We start from the raw sequence: 18,465 nt of genomic DNA, 5'->3' as shown, positions 1-18,465 counted from the left end.
TTCGCGTTCTACCATGTTAAATGAAAATACCCACCCCACCCCTTTCTGGTGCTTTGTATAGTCCCAATTCAAAACAAAACTTACAAGTCTTATACTGTTGGATTCAGAATCGCTTGCTCTACAACCCTGAAAGTTTTCTTGGTTGATACACAACCCTCCCACGGAAAATTCACAGGTTAAAGTGAAAAACAGGAGAGAGAAAAACAAGAAGACTTTTGGACTTTTTTCTTCAGAAATTCTCATAATCTGTTGACTGTAAAGTATCTCTAATCAAATCCCTGAGTTTGCCCCAAACACAGAGCTTAACCTTCAGTAGGTTTAAAGTAAAAAAACAGCATGGTTTGTTTTTAATTGATACAAAAATGCATTACCGTGGATGATAACGTCACGCAAGCGCAGTTGAACCCAGGATTTCTTTCGTTTCCCTCCCCCTCCCCCCTCCCCTACCCATTGCTTGGGGGAAGCAGGGGAAGTCTTCTGCTCCTGTGATTGGTGGGCAAAAGGCATGTGCCTCACACTGGCCTTCTGCTCAGCGTCGCTCTTCCCTTGTGCTCTGAGTGAGGAGGCACAAGGGAGGAAGTGGAGAGCCAGACTGTCGGGAGAAAGAGAGAAAAAAATGGACGGTGGAGGGAGAAAGTCAGAGGGAAAGGACGATGGAGGAGAAAGCAGCAGCAGAATGGATGTGAAGAGCTGTGGAGGTGAGTGATGGTGATGTGTGTGTGTTTCCACCCCCCCTCTTTGTTTTTAACACTTTAATCTTGAATTTAGCCTTGGTAGCTGTAAATCTCTCTCTCTCTCTCTCTCTCTCTCTCTCTCTCTCTCACACACACACACACACACACACACACACTTCCCATCTGAAATTAGTCCTGTGTTGAAGCCCCCATCTGAAATTAGTGCTGTGTTGACTACTGCCTCCCACTTTTGTGAAAGCCTTTGCTGTATAGGGAAGAGGCATTTTCCTCTTCATTTTTTTGCAGAGAACAGGTCTTCATCAAACATTTGCAGTTAGTGTAATACCATATTACATTAATGAAGTGGCCAAGTGGTTTTTCTGTTTGTGACCAGTATTGCAGTAGCAAATTAAAAAGTGCAGGGTCTCTTCATGATAGTCACAGCCATGCCCCTCCTTTTTTTTGCTGCTGGGTTGAGAATAAGATCCTTTTTAATGCCTTCTCCCATAACAATAGACATCCCTAGGATAAGCACAAAAGAGGAGAGTATTGGCTACTGAAAAGAGTCTTCTCAGTGACTGACTCACCTTTCACTCTGATTGGCTCCAATCAGCAGGAAAGGACAAGAAAGCATTTTAGAAGACTCTTCTCAGTAGCTAACACACTCCCATTTCAAGGTGATTGGTTCATAAGATACTGGAGACATAGGGACCTGCACCCAAAAAAGTAAGGGGTCTAAGACCCCGAGACCCTGGACGACTACACTACTGTTTGTGACTTAAACATCCATACACTCCACTTGCTCAATCGCCCTGCCCCCCCAACCCTGCACTCTCCCTCCGCCTGCGTCTCCGCTCGCTCATTTGCTCAATTTAAATAATAAATAAGTCAAAGGTTAGCTTGGAAAGTGACTTGGCTGTAACATAGCCTTCCTTTGCAACACTGCTATTGTCTGCTACGATTTAATTTTAATCAGTATTTCCGATACTGTGGATAATGTGACTCTTTTCAGGTTTAAGAATCTCAGAACTTGCTTCTTAAGTATATAATCTGTCCCAGTGAGCCCTATGACTGGCATTCAGAGATTAAAGCAGAAGAGGTAGTAACTGCTGATACTTTGCAAAGTAATATAGATTGCAAGATGCACAATGTTTAAAGAAAGGGTTTCAAGCATATTTCTTTGTGTCTCCCCTGTAGAGTATAGGAAACATAGGAAGCTGCTTTATACCAAGTAGTCCATCTAGCTCAGTAGTGACTGAAAAGGTTTCAGATAAGGATCTCTCCCAGCCCTAATAGGAGATGCTGGGTATTGAATGTGGGGACCTTCACATGCAAAGCATGTTCTCTGCCACTAAGCCATGACCCTCTTGTAAAAGTAAAGTCATTCTTGATGGTAATATAACATTTAAAATACACTGCTGAACTATTTCTGTTTCTGGTGGTGCTATGAGCTGTAGGAACAGGGCAAAGGTACCTTTTACATGGATTGTGCCATAGAGCTGATATAGCTTAGACCATTTGAGATACCCATATACTGCCCTACTAGAATAGATTTTTCTCTACTCCTTGCTCCCTTCTATTTTGAAATGCCATTGCTCTTGATGGAATTTCTGAAACAGTCCACTATGTTTGATATACCATGGATTCCTAACCGCTATGCCCTTTCCACTGAATTCTTGCCACTTGCCAAAGTATGGTAAGTCGGGAGCCCATCAAAAGCTCGACTCCTTCAGATGTCCCATCTTGAACCACAGTAATTCTTCAAACAGGTTAGGAGGCTAGAAGAAATAATGGGCATTTGAGGGAACCAAGAAGGGCACTGAGATCAGCCAATGAAAGTACTACAAGGAGTTATATGGATGGGGGTCTAAGGAATGGAATATGGAACACTGGAAGGGAGTAGAAGGCCAACATGCTCAGGACGGCAGAGAAAGCAATATGCAGAACTGTGCGACTGTTTCTTTAAGTCTTCCAAATTCTGATGTGCATATGTTCAAATTAGCTCAATATGAAATCTTAAAAATAGGAGCATTTTCATAGGGTGGGAGGTGACGAATACAACATAATTATATGTATGATGGGATATATAGTCTTAAATGCACAGTAACTTTAATATTGGACTTGTGATTGAGACAACTGTATTGAAATCTCAATAAATTGACTGTCCATTGATTTCTAGGTACTGACTTTTATGATATAGCTACAACTGGCCAACTCTGGGAACTACATTTCCTCCATCTCCAGTGTTTTAAGTTGTAAATGCCATTGTTTATGTTGCAGAATTACAAAAATCTTTAAGAAAATCCCTAGGATGGCGTAGGAGCACAAAAAACAACCCACATGAGGGCAGATTGATACCATACATGAGTGTGCTTAGTGGCCATGGTCTGCTGACTGAGACTGGGTGGGAGGGGGAATGGAAAGGACCATCATGGTGACTGGAACATTTAACAGTAGCACTCCACTCTGCAACACTTTGTTGCAGGTCCCACTTTATATCTGATATTTTATTTCTCATATTATATGCATCTGATATTTTTATATCTAATATCCAGAATTCAGCTGATGCGTGTCTGTTATCTGACAGCAAACAAACTTCCCACTATAGGTGAGAGATGAGTTTTTGCATTCCTCCTGGAAAATGGTGTTTCCTCTGGTGCACCTAACTTGGTATGCAAAGGGCTTGTCATGGACTACTCATATTTTTAGCCAGTCAAATGGGACCATAATTGCTGGCATCACAGAGGACTGTACAACAAACCGCATGCTAAATAGGCTAACTGGAAAAGAATAACCTCAGTGGTAGTTGTGAAAGAAGTGTATTGAGAATAACAGCAAAAACGACTTCCAGGAAACAAATGAACACTAAAAAAAGAGCAGAATCCCTAAAGAAAAGATAGAGCGGTTTTGTCATCAAGTGATGTCTTGCAAACGACCTCTCCCATTTGTGAGGTGGGGACACCAGGGCAATAGTCTTCCAGGCTGCTTCATGAGAGCTCCATTCTGGCAAATGAAGACAGTTCGGAAGCTACAACTAGTGCAAAATGCGGCGGCCAGATTGCTGACAAGGACCAAGCGGTCCGAGCATATAACACCTGTTCTGGCCAGCTTGCATTGGTTGCCAATATGTTTCCGGGCTAGATTCAAAGTGTTGGTATTAACCTATAAAGCCTTATACGGTGCGGGACCATGATACCTTGCGGAACGCCTCTTCCGATATGAACCGGCCCGTGCACTACGTTCTGCTACGAAGGCCCTCCTCCGGGTTCCAACTCACAGGGAGGCCCGGAGGGTGATGACAAGATCTAGGGCCTTCTCAGTGGTGGCCCCCGAACTATGGAATAGTCTCCCCGAGAAAGTACACCTGGCGCCGACTCTGCTCTCCTTCCGGCGCCAGGTCAAAACCTTCCCATTCTCTGAAGCATTTTAAGTTACACTGATTTACTTTTAAAAATGTTTATTGTATTGGATTGTTGATTGTATTTTAGTATTATTTTGTTATTCATTGTATTTTTATGCTATTTTATGTTCACCGCCCAGAGAGCTATTGCTAGTCGGGCGGTATATAAATTTAATAAATAAAATAAATAAATAAATGAAGTCATATTAAAGCAGGCACAGACTTCACTTTCTCCCTGTAACTCACTTAAAGGGACTTCATGGCTACATAAGGAACTGAAGTCACTATTTTCATTTATTTGTACTTATCTAACTCCACTGACATTTATGGGATGTAAGAGGCCTGGTTAATGTTTTGCCCAGTTTAATTCACATTCAAAATTGTCCAGGCAAAATCTTTTGGGCTGCTGAAAAGAGAGACTAAGAAGGAAAAGGCTTTCAAAAAGTCTCCTTATTGCTTTAACACAATTCTCCATTTAGTTGCAAGCTCCTTCAAAATTAAACTTCCCTAGAAAAACAGTGCGATTCCCTCTGAGAACCCTGGGAAGTGTAGGTTGTGAAAGGTGCTGAGAAGAGACTCCTGTTCCCCTGACAGAGCTCCAGTGGCCAGAGTGGTTTAACAGGCAGCCACTCTGACTGAAGGTCTGTGAGGGGAAGAGGGCGTCTCCTAGCAACTCTCAGGACCCTTCACTAACTACACCTCCCAGGATTCTTTGAGAGAAGCCATGACTGTCCAAAGTGAAATAAAGGCCTGGTGTGGATGTGGCCAGGGACAGCTTTGGTTTAAATTTGGGTGGGAGGCTACATGTGCCTGCTGTAGAATAAAAAGGTGGGGCAAACCCTGAAAAGCAATGATACTGTTCACAATGTTTTGGAAAGGGGCTTACCCTCTGCCCAGTGCCCACCCACCCAATCTCCTCCCGTCCCCTCCTCCTCCCCTCCCTGCCCCTCCCCTGGGTCAGTGTTGGACTACAACCTGGGAGACCAGGGTTTGAATCCCCACACAGCCATGAAGCTCACGGGGTGACCTTGGGCCAGTCACTGCCTCTCAGTCTCAGAGGAAGGCAATGATAAAACCACCTCTGAATAACATTTACCATGAAAACCCTATTCAAAGGGTCGCCATAAGTCCAGTTGACTTCAAGGAAGTCCATTTCCATTTTCAAATATGAATGCACAGAAATAAATCCCATTGAACTCAAGAAGTATGCAAATGATCAAACCCACCCTCCTTTCTCCTCCCTCCTATCCTCTCCCTCTTGCCCCTTCCCTCCCCCTTCCTTTGCCCCTCCATCTCCATCCCCTTCCAATTCCCTCCTTCCCCTTCCCCTTCCCCCTCCTCCCCCTCCCCATGGTCAGTTTTACCTATCTTAAGCATGATTGCATGGAGGTAAATACCACTGAACTCTATAAGCATGCAAATGATCAAACCTGCCCTCCCCCTTCTTTTGCCCCCCTACAATATGCTCCTTCCCCTTTCTCCTCCCCCATGGTCAGTTTTTCCTATCCTAACCATGATTGCATAGGAGTAAATCCCATTGAACTCAATAAGCATGCAAATGATCAGACCTGCTTTTCCCCTCCTTCCTCTCTCTTCTCCCTTCCTCCCCCCCTTCCTTCTTCCTCCTCCCCTTCCCACTCCAGCCCTCCTTCCCTCCCCCCCCAGTCAGTTTTACCTATCCTAAGCATGATTGCACGGGAGTAAATCACACTGAACTCAATAAACCTGCAAATGATGAAACCTGTCCTTCTCTTCCCCTCCCCCTCCAGCCTGCTTCCGTCCCAGTCCTCCCCTCTGCCTTTCCTCCCCTCCCTCCAAATTCTACTTGTTACCAAATTCTTCCAAGCTACACAGGAAGTGCATTGGATTGTGAAAGACTAACCCAAATTGTGTTTGCATTTTGACAAATTTGTAGGGCAATCCAATATCTCAGAGAGGAGGTCAGGTCTCCTGCTCGCCTGGTGCATTCACTATAGCTGCCCAATTTCCCTGCTTTTTAAAGTTTGATAGAAATACCTGTGGGCTATAGGTACATTCTTAAACCGCAAGGTTTTTTGCCTATTAGTGAATATAAATATATTTATACATAAATAAACAAATGGAGACAATGCTACCCTGCTCCACTCATAGCATTTCTGTTTTACAAAACAGGGAGGTGGGGAAGATAGAGAGGTTTGGGATCAGTGAGAAGGTGCTGTGCCTGATGCTGAGTTACCTGCCAGCAGATAGGGAAGAGGGCTAACTTGCAATTTATTTATTTATTTATTATTTAATTTGTATCCCGCCCTTCCTCCCAGCAGGAGCCCAGGGCGGCAAACAATGTGCTAAAAACACTTTAAAACATCGTAAAAACAGATCTTAAAATACATTAAAACATAACAGCGTTAAAAACATTTAAAAAAACAACTTTAAAAAAGGGTTTAAAACATTATTAAAAAACATATTAAGCAATTCTAACACAGACGCACACTGGGATAGGTCTCAACCTAAAAGGCTTGTTGAAAGAGGAAAGATGAAGATCTATCTCACTTCTGTCCTAAGAAGGACCACCAGTCATGATCTGGCTCTGTTCCTTTTTTTATTAGGATGTTCCTGTTCTTGGTGGTGGTGGTAGTAATAATAATAATAATAATCAACTCGTAGCAGCCGTAATTGCAGCAGAACTACTACAAGTCCTAGCATCGCACCCTTTCTCTTACGAGCTCAGGGTGACATATTTGAAGTTCTCCCCTCCTGCCCTCTTTATACTCACATCTCTAAACCACTTGACACCACAAGATTGTTCAGTGAGCTTTAGGGCTTTCATGATACTTTTCGTGGCTTTAGTTTTATATGGCTGTTAAACCACCTGACAGATCCCAATGGATGGAAATGTGGTGTATACATATGTTGACTTAAGCAGTGGTATTCATAATCACAAGATTTGGTGACTGCTACTATGTGAGATGGCTTTAAAAGGGGATTAGACAAATTAAAGGAGGGCAGAAGTGTCAATCATGTGATATTAGCCCATGCTGCCAAAATGGAACCTCCATGGTGAGGGGCTTGGCATGTGGACCTCAGGAGTTGTGAACGCTTCCTTGAGGGGCATAGTAGTCCCTGCTGTCCTGAAGGAGGCAGTGGTGAGACCTCTGTTAAAGAAAACAAATTTATTTATTGGATTTATATTCCGCCCTTCCTCCCAGTTGGCTAAAGCAGTGGAGCAAGTAATGGCTGGCGAACTCCAGACAGTGTTGAATGATACAAATTATTTTGATCCTTTCAAATCTGGCTTCTGGCCAAACTTTTAGATGGAAATAGCTTGGCTTTTCCTGGTGGATGACTTATACTGGGCAACGAATGAGGGGAATGTGACCCTATCAGTTCTCCTCAACCTCTCACTGATTTTCAGTACCATCAGCAGTGGGTGTAGGATGCACGACGTTCATGTTGGTCCTGGTCTTTCTCACAGAAAGTAGTGCCAGGCAACTTCTTTTCATTCCTTGGCTTCTGGCCTCTAGGGGGTCTCAAGGTTCTGTTTTGTCATCCACACTGTTTAACATCTATATTCACTAATAGGCAAAAAACCTTGCGGTTTAAGAATGTACCTATAGCCCACAGATATTTCTACCAAACTTTAAAAAGCAGGGAAATTGGGCAGCTATAGTGAATGCACCAGGGGAGCAGGAGACCTGAACTCCCCTCTGAGATATTGGACTGCCCTACAAAGTTGTCAAAATGCAAACACCATTTGGGTTGGTCTTTCACAGTCCAATCCACTTGCTGTGTAGCTTGGAAGAATTTGGTAACATGTGCCTCTGAGCATATGGTGAGTGGTGGCAACACCTGCCATCTCCAAAGATGGAGAATTATATTTTTGTATGTTCGTTGGTGTTCTCCTTACTTTGCTTCTTTCCTGTGTTACTAATGTTTCTACAGAGAATCTAAACTAGAAAATTTTATTTCCCTCATTATTCATCCTAGAAATCTGTGTCAAATTTATTTTTATTAATTTCAAAGCCTTTTATTGGTCAATGTCATATGATGGTGAAGACAGCCTTTTTTGTTTCAAACTGGAGGTCTATTTCTATTTTGGGTGCATTAACAGTTGGACCTGAAACTGCAATTTAATGTAAAATCAGACTGATTACAAATATGCTGCTACTTTAGCAATGACTTTAGTTGTTGGAAAAAAGAGGATGCATGTTTTCAGCCTGCTATATTTAAACCACTTTATTTAAGGCAAGGTGTTCACGATCAATTAAAAACATAGAGCACAACTAGAATTTTGCTAGAATATATTTCACCTCCCACTGTTTTATCTTGTTCAAATTGAGACACTTCTGAGGTCCACTGGAGACGATTTTGCAGAAGTCAGTGCCATTATTCCACAATTATGTTTGGAATTTTTTTAGTATAAATTTTGCAAAGTATTGCTTTACTTCACATATTCATACAAACAAAAACAAAAGAAAATGATTTCCTATAGAAAACTTCACTAAAATTGCAAAGTAAATCAGACATATTTAAAGTGGCCATCTGAACTATATCAACTGTCTTAATAATGTTGCTTCCTCCTGGCTAAAACAAGATCAGCACAGGACATATCTTCTTTCTATTATTTGGGCTGATTACAGGTGTTGCCACCACTCACCATATGCTCAGAGGCACATGTTACCAAATTCTTCCAAGCTACACAGCAAGTGGATTGGACTGTGAAAGACCAACCCAAATGGTGTTTGCATTTTGACAACTTTGTAGGGCAGTACAATATCTCAGAGAGGAGTTCAGGTCTCCTGCTCCCCTGGTGCATTCACTATAGCTGCCCAATTTCCCTGCCTTTTAAAGTTTGGTAGAAATATCTGTGGGCTATAGGTACATTCTTAAACCACAAGGTTTTTTGCCTATTAGTGAATTTCCCTGCTTTTTAATCCAGGAGGTAAAAATGGGATCCTGTGCAAGTTTGCTGAGAATGGATTGATCATTTGCATGCTTATTGAGTTAAGTGGGATTTACACACACACACCAGGCAATCATGCTTAGTATAGGTGAAACTGACCACAGGGGATGGGGAAGGGAGGAGGGGGAGGAGTGGAAAGACAGAGGGGAGGACTGGGATGGGAGCAGGCAGGAGGGGGAGGGGAGGACAGATGTGGTTGTTTGCATGTTTATTGAGTTCAGTGGGATTTACTCCCGTGCAATCATGCTTAGGATAGGTAAAACTGACTGGGGGGGGGGAGGGACGGAGGGCTGGAGTGGGCAAGGAAGGCGGAAGAAGGAAGAGGGGAGGAGAAAGGGAGAGGAAAGGGGAAGGAGGGAAAAGGCAGGTCTGATCATTTGTATGATTATTGAATTGAATCGGATATACTCCTATGCAATCATGATTAGGATAGGTAAAACTGACCAGGCTGGGCCTGCCAACCAAGACGTCTTCTGTATCTTTCACAGTTGGGCCGGGGGAAGGGACAATTCTACCCTGAGGTTTTTCCCATTACAATGTTGCAAGAACACCGGCACTTGGCTGACTTTCTCTTCTCCTAAAGATACAGGATCAGTCTCAGGCCCTGAACCTGGCAACCCTACCTCCCACCCAAATTTAAAACAAAGCTGTCCCTGATCACACACCAGGCCTCTATTACACTTTGGACAATCATTATTTATTTATCTATTTATTTAGTGTATTTATATACCGCCCCATAGCCGAAGCTCTCTGGGCAGTTTACAATAACTAAAAACATTAAAAACAAATATACAAATTTAAAAACACATCTTTTAAAAACAATTTAAAAGAATTTATCATGGCTTCTCTCAAAGCCAATCATGGCTTCTCTCAAAGAATCCTGGGAAGTGTAGTTAGTGAAGGGTGCTGAGAGTTGCTAGGAGACGCCCTGTTCCTCTCACAGACCTTCAATCAGAGTGGCTGACTGTTAACCATTCTCTCAGTGGAATAGGAGTCTCCTCTAAGCACCCTTCACAAACTACACTTCCCAGGATTCTCTGAGGGAAGCCATGACTGTCTCAAGTGAAATCAAGTCCGGTGTGGGTGTGGCCCTCTTATTAGCCAAGCCCAGCAGCTGTGAGACTTTTAGAACACTGACAGTTGGTCCTTACTGAGCATGCCCCGCGTTATAATAGGCTTCCAGCCAAAATTTCTTAAATTAATTAAAAATCAACCAGGCATTTTTTTAACTTTTAAACTGCAGTAGATGAAGGTCAGAGTATGGGACAGGGTCAGTATTAGGATTACAGGTACTCTGTGAACATGGCTGATTTTTAATGAATTTCAACAGATTATGAGAACTTGCAGAAAAAAGTCCAAAAGGGCTCTGAGTTTTTTTCTCTCTTTTTAGACTTTGAACTCTCGATTTTCTCTGACTGTTTTGTGTATCGCCATGAAAATTGACAGGGTTGTTAAGCAAGTGTTTCTGAGTTCAGAACTATAAGTTTTGTAAGGTTTTGTTTTGAAATGAGCTGATGGGAAGCCTCAGAATGGCATGGGGAGACATTTTCCATTTAACATTGCGGAATGTGAAAAATCCCCGCTGACTACAGCTACTCTCGTGGCTGTAAAATAAAACTGCTGGGTGAAGTAATCCAGAGGTTTGGTCTGAAGTTTCATCAGTAAGCAGAAGACACCCATCTCTACTTCTCTTTTCCGTTTACCTATTCAAGGGAGGAAATTCTGAACAGCTGTCTTAAAGAGGAATTGGGATGAATGAGAGTGAACAAGATGAAACTTAATCAAGTTAAGACAGAAGTGCTGTGGGCGGGTGGGGAAACCGGCTACTTTGGATAGAGGTTTGCAACTGTTCTTGGATGGGGTTGCAGTCGTCCTTAAAGACCAAGTTCATAGCTTATGAGTGCTTCTGGACTAATTGCTAACTGAGGAGGATCAGGTGGCAGAGGTACTTTTTATCACCTTAGGATGGTACGCCTTCTGTGACCCTACTTATAACACACTATGTGGGCTGCATTTAAAGAGGGTTCAGAAACTGGTACAAAATGCAACCTTCAGCTATTAGCTGGAGCCAAGCAGTAAGAACATATTCACTTGCATATGTTGTACTGCTTATCCAAGTTAAAGTGTTGGTTATGACCTTTAAGGCCCAACACAGTTTGGGACTGAGATCCCTAAAGGGCTGTCTGCATCCATATCAACCTTAAGATCTGATTCTGAAACCTTGCTGAGCTGTCTGCTTACTCAAGTAGATAGGCTGGTGGGCACATGGACCTGGGGATTTTTTTGGCAATGGCCCCACAACTGTGGAATTCGATCTCATGTGGTATCAAGAAAGCTCAATTCCTATATATTTTTAAATGGGATTTAAAGACTCATCTTTTTACTGTGGTGTTTAGCAACTAATTATTATCTGAGCTGCTGAATTGGCTCTGTGGCCCAGTTTTGGTGGTTCTATACTATGCTGAACTATTGTTGCTTTTAATAATGTTTTGATATAATAATATTTGAAATTATGTGTTTCATTCAGATGGTTTTAAATTATATTTTATTATGTAACTTGTGAAATGCTTTGGGAATATTTTTAAAAGCATTTTACCATTTTGTTAAATAAATAACATCCTTGTTAACAAGATTATAACATGTGAGCTGAACAACGCTACTGTCAGGTTGATCCAGAGGGGGCTGAGGAACAGTACCCAATGTGTACTCATTAATCACTGCATCAACCTGGAGGGTGGTCTTGATTTGAATGCGATAGGGATCTATCCGTGGCTCTCTGCTGTTCGCTACTTTTATAAATTACTTGGATAAGGGTGTAGAGGGGCTGCTCATCAACTTCCAGATGCCTTAAAGCGGGGGGGGGGATAGCTAACTCCATATAAGACAGAATCAACATTCAAAATGTTCTTGAAAGACTGGAAGGATCAGCTGAAACCAACAAGATGAAGTTCAACAGAGACAGATGTAAAGTTCTGTATTTTTAAAAAAAAATCAAAGTCACATGCATAGGATGCCGGTGACCTGATCTGGCAGCACTGCATGCAAAAAGGATTGCGGTGTCTTTCCTGATCATAAGCCAAACATAAACCGGTAGTGTGTTGAAGCTGCTAAAAAAGCTAATGCAATGTTAGATTGTTAACACATGCACCGTGGCCAGATCTTAAGAAGTAATCATTCTGATCAGGCTGCATCTGGAGAACTGTGTCCAGTTTGGATGCCGTATTTTTAGAAAGACACTGGCAAACTGGAGCATGTCCAGAGAAGGGTGACTAGGATACCGAGGGGTTTGGAAATCAAATCCTATGAGAAATGGTTGAAAGAGCTGGGTATGCTTATACTGGAGAAGATTACACTGAGACATGACAGCGTCCTTCAAATATCCTAAGGAGTGCCATGGAGAAGAGGGAGTAGACTTCTTCTCTACTGCCCCAGAGGGCAGAACTGGAACCAATGGGCTGAGATTGGAAGGAGCAGATTTGTTTATTCATTTATTAGATTTATATCCCGCCCTTCCTCCCAGCAGGAGCCCAGAGCCCAGATGTTGGCTGAACATGAGGAGAAACATTCTAACAATCAAGCTGTTCAAAATGACACAGACTGCCTTGAGGAGGAGGTGGGCTCTCCTTCATTGGAGGTATTTAGGCACAGGTTGGATGGCTACCTGTCAGGGATACTGTAGCTGCAGATCCTGCATGGAGCAGGGGGTTAGACTAGATGACTTCCAAGGTATCTTCTATCTCTACAACTCTATAATTCTATGAAAAGCAGCCTTGGCTCAAGTAGTCAGCTGTGCCCATCAGGGCAGGACTTTGGAGGCAGAAATTCAGGGCCTTACTCAGCAGAAGAAGCAGGAGGGCCCCCAGACACAGCAGAGCTGACTTACCACACTTTGAAGTAACTGACATAATATGCATTGCCATCTAAAGAGATCCTAAGACCGCTAAGTCTCTCCTCCCCGTGTGCATCCCGCACCATCCCCAAATCTGCTCCAGAGGATTGGGGGAAAACCCAGGCAGATTTAGGAAGTATGCAGAAGGAGAACATTCTGTTACACAAGGAGAAATCCTTGCACTGATGGAACCAGATATTTATTGCTACTCCGAATACAACCCATTGTATGAAGTTAAGCTGCAAGCAACCCCCAAGGGATTGAAGAAATTGGGGGGAAGGGGACTCTTAGATATCCAGTAAGGTTCATTTTAGTGATACATTCAAGTTGCCCCAAGAATGCATTATAGGGCACAGGAAATGTCAAGATAGCAGCTTCATTGTAGATAAGTCCTAAGTAGTCCCATATTTGAAGATCCACTTAAAGTCAATCAAGACATTTATTTATCCACTTAAAGTCAATCAAGACATTTATTCAGTAAGGACCACATACACCATCTCTCTCTCATTCATAATCTCATTCCTATTCATTGTCTCCCACCTGTCTCCCCGCTCCTGCCCCCTCTGGAATTCTCAGTCCCTCATCCAGAAAGCAGTCACCCAGCCCTTGGCCTTGCCCCTCCCTATCTCTCTGCTCTTATTCCCTGATGTGTCACTTCCTCTGACCAGTTGCTATCACTGTCAGCCATTCAAAGGTGTCCTTCTTCCTGAAAGAATTCCACTTTGCTGCCCTGATGCCTGGAACGGCCTCCTGGATTGGCTCTGAGCAACCACCTTTCTTACTGCCTTGAAGTCTCTCCTCAAAACTCATGTTTTCCAGGAAATCTTTGAATCATTCCCTGCCCCCAGCCTCTTTTGTAAAGTATATGAAACTGAAATAATCACATATTCTTCCCCTGCCTATCTATGCAGGGCCGGTTCTAAAGGGCGGCCAGGTTGGGCACTGGCCCAACGGCCCCTGGAGCTACAGGGGCCCCCTCAGCTGCCCCTCTGCTCCCTTCCACGATCTGTGCCCCCCCATGTCTCCCCACTTACCTGTCTGCTGTCTTTTACCATTGTCCTTAACAAAGATGGCGGCTGCGGTTTCCCTAAGGTACTGAAGCCCCTGCCGCCATCTTAGTTGATGGCAGAGATGCACGCATGCCATCTTAGTTGATGGCAGAGATGATGGCAGCGGAGGCTTCATCCCCTTAGGGAAACCGCAGTCGCCATCTTGGTTAATGGCAATAGTACAAGTCAGGATGCAGGTAGGTGGGGGTGGGCTGGGATGCACGCGCAAACGCACACACACACACACTGGGGCCCAGGGCAAGCTGATGCCCAAGGGCCCCGGCATTCCTGGAGCCGGCCCTGTTATGCCTCCATTTCCCCACTTCCTCTGCTGTTTCGCTATGCCTGTTTTATAACTTGGATAAACCCTTCGGGTTAGGGATGTCTCACATCTGTTGTTTGTAAAGCATCATGTATGTAGTACAACAGCACAGACATTTTCCAGTATTTCCCAATATCTAAGGGAAAAGCATACAAAAGAATTATGGCTGGATCCACAAAAGGAAAGCTATTAAAATCAGGATATGTAGTGTGATATGACTAAACGCATGCCTTTTCAAAACTATTTTGCAACAGTTAAATCCAGTTAGCATAAATGCTGTAATTACCTGAATTTGTTCTTCAACTGCTAAAAATCCATTTATCTTCTGCAGATTACCAAATTCAGCATTTCTGAGGGAAAAGATATAAGAAATTATTATGCTTACATGCATTCCAAGAAATTATCACAAGCATAGAGCAGTCTTTTCATCAGTCTCTACAAAACTGCTGGGCCAAGTGTTTCTTGTGCAATCATGCCATATGCACGGTTATAGCGTGAAGAATTGAGACGTGACAAGGGGAATGTCAAGGGAGAGGAGGCACTGGCTTTCCTGTTGGATTGGAGGGGGGGTTGAAAAATGCTTTCCTGGGTTCTTCACTCTGCTGCGCACAGTCCTTTTGGAAGGGTGGAGTTCATGGAGGAACAAAAACAGCCCCATTCAGCCAAGAGGCTGACATACACATACAAACACATAGACACACGAGTGCACACAGATGACATGGGGAGCAAGCACAGCCCTTTGGTACCCCTCTCCATCAAGGGAGGCTATGGTCTGAAGGCTCATGAGACCACCACCTTGCTGAAGCTAAGCAGGTCAGGGCCTGGATGGGACACCACCCGGGAACCACAGGTATGCTGCCTAAGGTTTCTATGATGAAAGAAAAGTGGGGTATAAATGTAAGAAATAAATTAATAATAATAAATGAGAAAAGGCGGGAATTCTGGAGGAGGGGTCTAGAGACATTTCTCTGTGTCTTACCATTCCCACCCCCTGAATGGTAAAGCAATATAGACAACTGGAAAAGACTGCAGCAAAACTACTGACAAAACACTTTGTGCAGATAACTATGGCCACATTCACACCATACATTTATTCCACTATCATTCCACTTTAAATAGTCATGGCTTCCCTCAATGAATCCTGGGAAGTGTAGTTTGTGAAGGGTGCTCAGCAGTCTCCTGGCTTCTATTCCGCCCAGAGAGCTACAATTCTTAGAGTTGTCTGGGAAGAGGGACTGACTGACTGTTCAACCACTCTGGAAATTGTAACTCTCTGAGGGAAATAAGAGTCTTCTAACAACTCCCAGCACCTTTCACAAACTATACATCCTGGGATTCTTTGGGGGAAGCCAGTACTATTTAAAATGGAATAATAGTGGAATAAATCTGCAGTGTGAATATGGGCTATCTATACAGGTGCACAGTTGTTTCCTGAGTAAAAGAGTAAAGGCGTGCCCCCCTTCAACTAGGGAAAAGGCCTTAGCTTAGTGGAAGAGCATCCGCCTTGCATGTAGAAGGTCCCAAGTTCAATCCCAGGCATCTTCAGATAGGTCTGGGCGAGTCTCCTGCCTGAAACCCTGGAAATGGTACTGAGCTAGATGGACCAACGGTTTATTTCAGTATAAGACGAATTCCTTATGTTCTCCTGGAAGAGCCCACTCTAAACACTGACATGTTACACATAATTTTGTAATAAGTACTAGGGATACAGCACAATATTCATTGCCATATGGACACAGAGAGATAATTCCATTTAGAATCATAGAATCATAGAGTTGGAAGGGGCCTTGTAGGCCATCGAGTCCAACCCCCTGCTCACAGCAGGAAATCCACAGCTAGAGCATCTCCCGCAGATAGCTGTCCAGCCTCTGCTTGAAGACATCCAGCGAAGGGGATCCCACCACCTCCCTAGGCAGTCGGTTCCATTGCCGAACTGCCCTTACTGTCAAGAAGTTCCTTCTAATGTCCAATCTGAATTTACGCTCCTGCAACTTAAAACCATTAGACCTAGTCCTACCCTCTGGGGCAGCAGTGAACAAATCTGTACCCTCCTCTATGTGACAGCCCTTCAGGTACTTAAAGAGTGCAATCATGTCGCCCCTCAGCCTTCTCTTCACCAGACTGAACATGCCAAGTTCCTTCAACCTTTCCTCATAAGACTTGTTCACCATACCGGCTATCATCCTCGTCGCCCTCTTCTGAACCCGCTCTAACTTGTCTGTATCTTTCTTAAAATGAGGCGCCCAGAACTGAACGCAGTATTCCAGATGAGGCCTGACCAATGCAGAATATAGTGGGACTATTACTTCCCTCGACCTGGAAACTATAGCTCTGTTTATGCAGCCCCAAACCGCATTTGCCTTTTTTGCCACAGCATCACACTGCTGGGTCATGTTCAACTTGCGATCCACTACAATTCCAAGGTCCTTCTCACACGCACTACTGCTAAGCCGGGTATTTCCCATCCTGTACCCATGCATTTTGTTTTTTATTTTTTTATTTATTTATTTGTTTCATTTATAAACCGCCCATAGCGAGTGGCTCTCTGGGCGGTGTACAAAAGGTTAAAATACAAAATCACAATAAAATCAGCCTACAAACAATGAACACAAGCAGGAACAAAAGAAAAGAATTTTTTAAAAAAATTATAACATAAACGCTTAAAATGCCTGGGAGCATAGCCAGGTCTTAACCTGGCGCCGGAAAGATAGGAGAGTAGGCACCAGGCGTACTTCTTCGGGGAGGCTGTTCCACAGTTCGGGGGCCACTACAGAAAAGGCCCAAGATCGAGTAACTGTCCTCCAGGCTTCTCGATGGGTTGGTACCCGGAGGAGGACCTTAGATGCTGAGCGAAGTGACCGGATAGGTTCATAGCAGGAGAGGCGTTCCACAAGATATTGCGGTCCCACGCCATGTAATTGCACAGCCACCACCCTCTCAATCACCTTGCCCAAGAATGGTAAATTAGAGACTGGGTGAAAGTTGTTTAACTCTTGGGGATCCAAGGACGGTTTTTTTAAGATGGGCTTTATTACCGCTTCCTTGAGGGCTGATGGCATTGCACCCTCTTGCAAGGATGCATTCACCACCGCCTTGATCCCTTCGCCCAGTCTCTCTTTACAGCTCATGATGAGCCATGATGGGCAAGGATCAACCAGACAGGTGGTCGGCTTCACAGTACAGAGCACCTTGTCCACTTCCTCAGAGAGAAGAGGCTGAAACCAATCCCAACAGACCGGAATGCAACTGGCCGACTCTGGCCCACTTCCTGTCTCCACAGCGAGCGGAAGCGTGCTCTTCAGACGTTTGATTTTATCGGCAAAGTGTTTAGCAAAAGTATCACAGGAGATTTTAGAATGTTCCATGGGTTCCTGAGCAACTGGACCGACCAGGCTTCGGACCACTTGGAACAATCTCCTGGGACAACACTCTGCCGACGCAATAGAGGCAGCAAAGAAATTTTTCTTTGCTGCCTTTGTTGCCACCTGGTAGGCAGCTATTGCTGCTCTAACCCGTGTCCGATCGTCTTCAGTGCAAGATTTCCGCCACTGGCGCTCAAGTTGTCTCACCTCCTTTAAGATGTTTTTAAAGCTTTTTTAAAAAAAGATGTTTTTAAAGATGTTTTAATATATTTTAAAGTCTGTTTTTACAATGTTTTAGAGTGTTTTTAGTGTTTTGTTTGCTGCCTTCTGGAGAGGAGGGTAGGATATAAATAAATAGATAAATACATGTAATAAAATGTGATGGTAAGTGAAGAACAAGCAAACTACAACAGTGGCCCACATTACAATAAAGTTTAACAAGTGCTGAAATAAAGAATTTTATAAATATATATTATATGTCTATTATGACTTTGGATCATAAATTTTAAATTACCTTTTACAGCTAGTGTAACGGGATAACTGTATAAAATTTGACATTTTAGTGATTGCATATCTTTTTAATCATACAAAGAGTTCTCTTTCTTTTCAAACCACCCTAGTGGGTTTAAAGTGGTTTGGAACTTACTTCGTGAAACTGTTCTATACTTGCCAGGAAAAAAGTCTTGCCGGTGCTTTACAATGCCTGAATGGGTTTCTGTTAGTGCAGGAATCTCCTAGTATTGGTCATTAAGCAGCAGATGTCTGGGTCTAAGGAGCAGAATTCAGATAGTGGACAGAGGTTGAGTTCTGCAGAGCATGGGAGAACTTCC

General features: G+C 43.4%; 1 protein-coding gene across 11 annotated transcripts in view; it reads right to left on the bottom strand.

Annotated features, from left to right (window-relative positions):
- ADGRL3 (adhesion G protein-coupled receptor L3) overlaps positions 1–18,465 on the bottom strand; it is an 852,526-nt gene that overhangs the window by 705,946 nt on the left and 128,115 nt on the right. For 10 of the 11 annotated variants that reach the window (XM_061637965.1, XM_061637983.1, XM_061637973.1 and 7 more), the window contains exon 2: positions 14,560–14,623. The exons of the other annotated variant lie outside the window; for it this stretch is intronic. The gene's annotated coding sequence lies outside the window, so the exon portion shown is untranslated. The remainder of the gene's footprint in view (positions 1–14,559; positions 14,624–18,465) is intronic. 11 annotated transcript variants of the gene reach the window in all.

Source organism: Rhineura floridana, chromosome 1, assembly GCF_030035675.1.
Source record: "Rhineura floridana isolate rRhiFlo1 chromosome 1, rRhiFlo1.hap2, whole genome shotgun sequence".
Taxonomy (NCBI): Eukaryota; Metazoa; Chordata; class Lepidosauria; order Squamata; family Rhineuridae; genus Rhineura; species Rhineura floridana.
This window is presented reverse-complemented; position numbering and strand designations above follow the sequence as displayed.